Source organism: Arachis ipaensis, chromosome B1, assembly GCF_059453495.1.
Source record: "Arachis ipaensis isolate K30076 ecotype BB chromosome B1, ASM5945349v1, whole genome shotgun sequence".
In the NCBI taxonomy this organism is placed as follows: Eukaryota; Viridiplantae; Streptophyta; class Magnoliopsida; order Fabales; family Fabaceae; genus Arachis; species Arachis ipaensis.
Window position 1 is genome coordinate 67,684,149 of NC_142436.1, and position 7,393 is coordinate 67,691,541.

The 7,393-nt window shown below is 36.5% G+C and overlaps 1 pseudogene; it reads left to right on the forward strand.

The window, feature by feature from the left end:
• Window positions 1-1,231: 1,231 nt before the first annotated feature.
• On the forward strand, window positions 1,232-4,396 carry LOC110270955 (uncharacterized; annotated as a pseudogene).
• Window positions 4,397-7,393: the final 2,997 nt, after the last annotated feature.

Here is a 7,393-nt window from a genome sequence, read left to right on the forward strand (position 1 = left end):
GCGTAGCCATAGAGAGAAACATGCACGCTTTTAAAGTGTGACGACAAGGTTTTATTTTAGTGACATTTTAAAAGCGTGGCCGTTTCTTACAACTCTTTTGGCACGCTTCAAAAGCGTGGCCAAAAGGTCCTTTAAAAAATAAAACTCTTGCGTTCCTTTATAAATCAAAACGCTGCGTTCTCTCCTTCATTATTCGAAATTAAAGAACCCCTTTTTTTCTCTTCAAAGAACCCAGAACCAGAAGTTAGCAATTGACACATTGTTACATAAATAATTCTCTTCAAATAACAATATATGAAATTAAAGAACCCCCTTTCTCCTTCAAAGAACCCAGAACCCCAAGTCACCAAAAAAAAAAGAACCCAGAACCCTAAAAGCTTCAAAGAACCGCAGCCCTCACCTCAGCCCTCCGCGAAGAACCCCAGCCCTCCGAAGAACCCCAGCGCTCGCAATGCCTCCGCCGTCGCTCTCTCTTCCGGAACTCCCACCATCGCTGCTCCTTCGGCAGTGACTCTCGCTGGTGGTGACTCTCTCGGCGCTCACCATCCGTCGCAATCCCTCCGTTGATGGCCAAAAGAAACCCTTCCGTGGAGCTATTTTGAGACCTCTGACACCATTGCTTCATTGCTGGTTTTGAGAGCAACGATAGCGTTGGTCACATCGTCGATGTCCTCGTCATCTCAGATTCCCTTCGCCACCGTGAGCTCGTTTTCTCTCCTCCATTTTCTTTTTTGGGATTTTCTGGTCCTCGAAAATTTCAATGCGATATCATATTCACACATTTGTCTGATAAAAAAGCATGCCTTATATTGCTATGTATGCTTCGTAGATTCTCTTATTGATGTGAAAGCGAAGCGCTAGGGTTTTTTTATTAGTATAAGGCTCCCCTTTGCTCTCTGCTTGTCGACTCCCCTGTTCCTCCTCCTAGTCCCAATTGGAGATGCTCCCGATTGGAGATGCCTCCGCAGGTATCTTCTATTGTTTTTTGGTGTTTTATTTTTTGGTTGCTTATTATTTGGTTCAATTATGTTATGATTATATAAATTTCCAGAATTCATGATTATGAATTTTCAACTGTGTGAACTATGCAGCTGTTATTTTCTACTTTTTGAAATTAAAGCTTTAATTTATATTTATATATAAATGCTTATAATTTGTTTGATCAAGTTGTACTTAGTGAGATAATAACCTTTGGTTGTATTGTTAACCGTCCTTTATGTTTTTTTTTGAAATGATGCTGAACATCACAAATTACAGTGCTACAGCTCAAAGCATTCAGATGCTGATTGTTGGCCGCTTGCCAGCTGGTATAGGAATTGGTGTTACATCTGTAGTTGTACCAGTATACATATCTGAGGTGTTGCTGCTATAAATTATTTTAACATTTCTGATCTTGTTTATATATTTTATATTGACTGCTTGGGTGATTCCTTACAACGAACACATTTCTCCAACTGAAATTCGCGGTGGTGCGTTCCTCGTCGCCAAGTCGCTAGTCCCTACCGCGACGCTCTTCTCCGTAGCAGAGAGCCCCATCGTCCAAGAAGCCCTGGCCATCACCAAGCACCTCTCCATCGCCAAGAAGACCACCGTCACTAAGCACCTTCTTCATCGCTGTCACCAAACAGCCCTCTCCGTCACCCAGAAAGATTGTAAGCGCTTTATATTCAGTTGCCATTTTGTAATTGTTGTGGTTGAGTTTGTTATCTAAATTGTTGAGAAATGGTTTTGAGTTTTGGGATCATGAAGTGCTAGTTTAGCATTTAGGGCTTATGTTTGTAAGAGTCATGCAGCATAATTATTTATTTATTGACTGATTTTTCAAAATTTTAACTCATTTGCCTTTGATTTGGTTACTTTGCAACAGTTTTGATAACCATTGATGGAAAATTCATTTTCAAGTTCACTAATTGCTTTAAGTTGCTTGCGTTTTTATATAAACCTAAAGTGTTGAATTTATCTATTCTAAACTTCAACTTCTCTGTAGGTATCTTACATCCAACCATTTTTCTGGGAATCTACCTGCTATATTTGCAAAGCTCACTAAATTGAATCATGTGTAAGGAATTTGTTTTACTTATTCCATTTACAATTCTCTAAATCATAATGTTGCTGTCAAATTTTTGAAATTCTTTTAATGAAACTCCCAAATTTCTGACGAAAAACCTTGTTTTCGTACAAATTAACCAGAAAGCTTGCATGTTATTTGTCTTGATCATGTTAAGACGCGGTTTTGCTTATGCGTCTTTTTACATCCATATAAATATACATCTTTTAATTCTATTTCTGCCATGTTACATTTTATTCATTTTGCTTTTGTTTCTTCCTTTTACTTAATTGAGGGAGTTTCTGAGCATGTATGTATAGAACTTGGAACATGTTTATTTAGTTATTGTTCACCATCTTTACTTTCTCTCCACCTCCCATCATACTCCATCAAGTAGAAGATATTTCTTTCAAGGATGAAAAGTTGACAATTCAGATATGACAATACTTAATTTCAATATGTCATGACTGTAAATTGAGAGTAGCTGGTAAAGCTAATGCTGATGGTGTCAAGAAATCCTGACCACGTGATAGAATTGGCTGGGGAATTCCAGTAGTTCCAGAGGCTAATGCTGAATTGCAAGCTAATATTGATGTATGTCAGATAAGGCATCTCATTCTCGTTAAAATTTTGCCTCAGTATTAATTTTCACCATTTGGCTTATAGACATGAAACTTCCGAATTATGCTTCATTTAGTTTGTGAAAACTGGAACCCAGTACTAAAATAATGGGAAGAAAACTGTCTTGGGTGCAAATGAAGTGTATATATATATATTTAGCACTTTGCCACCGGCAGTTTAAGAAAATATAGTAAAATGAACACTTTAGTCGTGAAATGAAGAGGAAAATCTAACATATATGTCATAGTAAATGATAGTTACTGGCTGTTGGTTAATCAATAGAGAAAAACTATTATTATATTCCTCAAGATTTTCTTTATTAATTCAATCCTTGAAAGAATGCTACATGATCAAATCATTCTGTCCAAAGTTACAGTTTAATTACTTAAGACCTTGCCAAATAAAGCAGAACTCAAATAAACAGAATAAATCAACTACAGATTCAGGTTCAGGTTTCCACACCTTATGAGGAATCATAAAACCACTGAAAAGGTTCCATAACATATAAAATGGAGCAGCGATAATGGCAGAAACATTATGATTTGGTGTGACAGCTGTTGGATAACAATAATGTAATGCTTGAGTATTCCTTTCTCTCTTATACTGTAGTCGACTAGGCAATAATCAATTTCTGGAACTATACCAAATTTTATTCAGAGCTAGACAACTCTTTAGAGGCTGTGTGAATCTTTACCATATTCCCCTGAAATTTAAACCTTTAGCTGTTTCTTTTTGAAATACATTTTAGTTATAATTGGTCGACCAAAGAATTGTTCTTAATTGTTCTAGGGTGGTGCAAGGGAGTGGTATGAATTTTTTTATTCAGAAATTGAAGCTACTCATAATTCTTGCTTCTTTTTTATTTGATGAAGTGCATGCATCAACATGCTTCTCAGTTCAGTCTTTTGACTACAATATAGGGGGTTAAAATATTTTAAGTTGACTTTTTGAAGCCATTTCTTTTCTCTCTTGAATAATACTTGCTTTGGACATAACTTCTTTTTCAGAGACCTCAGTTTTAACAAATTAAGTGGAATCATTCCAAGCTCAAGCTCCTTCAGTTGCCTATTGAACATGAACATACTGTAAGAAATCTTTTCTAACTTTTTTATTTTTCAGTTACATGAAATGAGGATTGAGAGAAACCATTTCTTGCCTTCATTATTAGAAAATTGGAAATTGAATGCCATTGACACTGATAGAGAACCAATGGCAGGATTAAAATGCAGATAGACTTGGTTTCCTTCTCATTTAGACATGCTGTTTATGATAAATTGAGTTGCAGCTTGAAGCTTTGGTATGTACTTATTTATGAAACTTGTTTTGTTGACAGACATACACTTATAATTTAATATTTTTGTTGATTTGATTTTGTTATTTAAATTTCTCTAGGCCATGATCTGGTTCCATCTCCATGACTATGCAAAGATCAGTTTTGGAACCCCTCTTTCAAAATATTGAACCTGTAGATGAGGTACATCATATATCATGTATTATTTAATGTTACTTGTTTTCAGAAGGTAGATTGATGTGTTCCTTTGTTTTACTCTCTGTTTCTTGTTTAGGATCCTTGCACATCTTGCTAATTGTAAGAGCATGTTGGAAGCCTTTGAAGACGGTGGAGATTTCCATTCAAGAACTGCAATGAATATGTATCCGTATATTCGTGATGCAGTTAACGAGAAGCATTTGCTTCTGGTGAAGACAAACCCCCAATTCCACTTTTGAAGGTAAATCCACAGTTATTTAACCATCAGTTTCCTATAGTCATAAAGGATCTTTTGGATCATTTTTCTGTGCTACAACACTATATCAAATCATTTAGTTTGCTATTATACTTTCCCTTTCTCAATATTTGATTAATGAGAGTGGTTGTAGATAGTGAAGGTCGGACATCATTACACTGAGCCGTGGATTGTGGCTACCTTAATGTCAGAGTTGCTTATTAGCAGGAATGCTGATATTAATGCCATGGTATTTCATATATTGCAATTCAAAACTTTCTAATTTAAGTACTTAGTTTTAGAGGTATTGCCACTGTTTTTCTGGAATGGAAACATGATGGAAGTTAGCTTGAATGTTAAATTAAGTCGATATTCCTTATTGCAATAGTTGCTCTTAGTTTAGCATGTGCAGTAGAAGACCGTTCTATGCATTTTTAGTTATTTTCCGAAAGCTGAATTTGAAATTTTGCTTATGTTGTCGTGTGTTTTGTACTTTTATAAGGATAATGATGGACAAACACCACTGCATTACGCTGTTGTCTGCGAGCAGGAAGTAATAGCTGAGTATTTAGTGAAGCATAATGCAGATACAGACTTGAAAGACAACGATGGTAGTTCTTCACATGACATGTGAGATTTGAAGTGGAGGAGGAAAAGAAGAGATTTATGTTGTAGTATGGTTCAGGGAAATATGTATAACTCAACTTTTATTCTTTTACCACTTTATAGGAGAGACATGTTTGAGGATGTTATTAATTTTTATAACTACTTTGGCTATAAGAAATTGATATAGCTAATTTGGTTTGGATTTTACTAATGTAATACTAATTTTTATTGATTAATTTTTAAAAAATAATATTCACGTATTTTTGTTAATGTTTTTTATTGTTTTTGGAGTGTATTAGAGTACATGTAAAAGTATATACTAGGATTTTTTTTTAATTTGATAAGGATATAGCTACGCTTTAAAAGCGTAGCCATATGTAACTCTATTGGCACGTTTTTAAAGCGTAGCCATATCTTGCTATTGGTACGCTTTAAAAGTGTAGCCGTATGTCTCGCTACTGGCACACTTTAAAAGCGTAGCCATATGTAACTCTATTTGCACGCTTTTAAAGCGTACCTATATATTGCTATTGGCACGCTTTAAAAGCGTAGCCATATCTGGCACATATGGCCACGCTTTTAAAGCGTGACAATATTTAAAAGCGTGGCAAAAAATAAAGCGTGGCGATAGGTTACTAAAAGCGTGGCGATAGAGCAACCGGCAGCCTTGCAGACGTGACCCTTTTAAAAGCGTGCCGGTAGCTCAAAAAGCGTGGCGAAAAGCTATCGCTACGCTTTTTTCAACTTTTCGCCACGCTTTAAAAGCGTAGCAAAAAACGTATTTTCTTGTAGTGATGATGAGAATAAACAAGGGCCTGGATAAGATTCTAAAGGATATATGCATCCCTGGAGCCAGTGGACCACCAGCAGCAAGGGTGTCCCAAATCAACTCAAGAGAGAAGATCTTAAACCAGTCGCCAGAGGATGGCTGGACTTCATTAGGCGTTCTATATTGCCCACTAGCAACCGTTTTGAAGTCACCATCAAAAGAGCAGTGATGATCCATTGCATTATGTTGGGAAAAGAAGTGGAAGTTCATCAACTGATTCCATCTGAATTTTACATACTTGCAAACAAGAACTCTAAAGATGCCAGGTTGGCTTATCCAAGCCTAATCTCTATGCTCTGCAAAGATGCTGGAGTAAGGATGGGAATAACGGAGTACATCTCAGTGGAGCAACCAATCACTAAAACCACAATGGAAAAACAACAAATGCAGGATGACCCCATCAAGAGGAGGGCGCAAGAATCTCTCCTGGAAGTCCCTCAATTTGAATATTGGGAACAGCTTGAAGCATCTGTCACCAAGTTGCAAGAATCTATGGACCAAATAAAGGAAGAACAGCAAAATCAAAACAGTATGCTCTGCAAACTGCTCAGGGAACAAGAAGAGCAAGGGCGTGACTTAAAGGAACTGAAGCGTCAGAAGTTATCTCTTGAAGGACCAAGCACTCCACAGACTAGAGGAACATCCACATCCCAAACTCAAGGTTGTTGAGCTCTAATCTTAACCTTAACTCTGTGATAATTGTTCTTATTTTAGTTTTACCTTAGAAGTTATAGTGGTAATTAGTAGTTATTTTATCTCCAATTAAGCTATAATTTATTTTTGTCATCATCATTAAACATGAATAAAATAGAAAATTTTCTTTAGAATAAGGAGGCAATATTTTTCGAATTTTTAATAAAACAAATTCTAATTGTTTACATGTGGTGGCAATGCTTTCTGCCTTCTGAATGAATGCCTGAACAGAGCATATGTCTTTAGAATTTGATGTTCTTGAATGTTAAATATGTTGGCTCTTGAAAGAATGATGAACATGAGACATGTTATTGATAATCTGAAAAATCATAAAAATGATTCTTGAAGAAAGAAAAAGCAGTGAATACAAAGCATGCAAAAAAAAAAAAAGCAAGCAGAAAAAGCCAATAGCCCTTAAAACCAAAAGGCAAGGGTAGTAAAAAGGATCCAAGGCTTTGAGCATCAGTGGATAGGAGGGCCTAAGGGAATCAAATCCTGGTCTAAGCGGCTAAACCAAGCTGTCCCTAACCATGTGCTTGTGGCGTGAAGGTGTCAAGTGAAAACTTGAGACTGAGCGGTTAAAGTCAAGGTCCAAAGCAAAAACAAGAGTGTGCTTAAGAACCCTGGACACCTCTAATTGGGGACTTTAGCAAAGCTAAGTCACAATCTGAAAAGGTTCACCCAATTATGTGTCTGTGGCATTTATGTATCCGGTGGTAATACTGGAAAACAAAGTGCTTAGGGCCACGGCCAAGACTCATAAAAGTAGCTGTGTTCAAGAATCAACATACTGAACTAGGAGAATCAATAACACTATCTAAATTCTAAGTTCCTATAGATGCCAACCATTCTGAGCTTCAATGGATAAAGCGA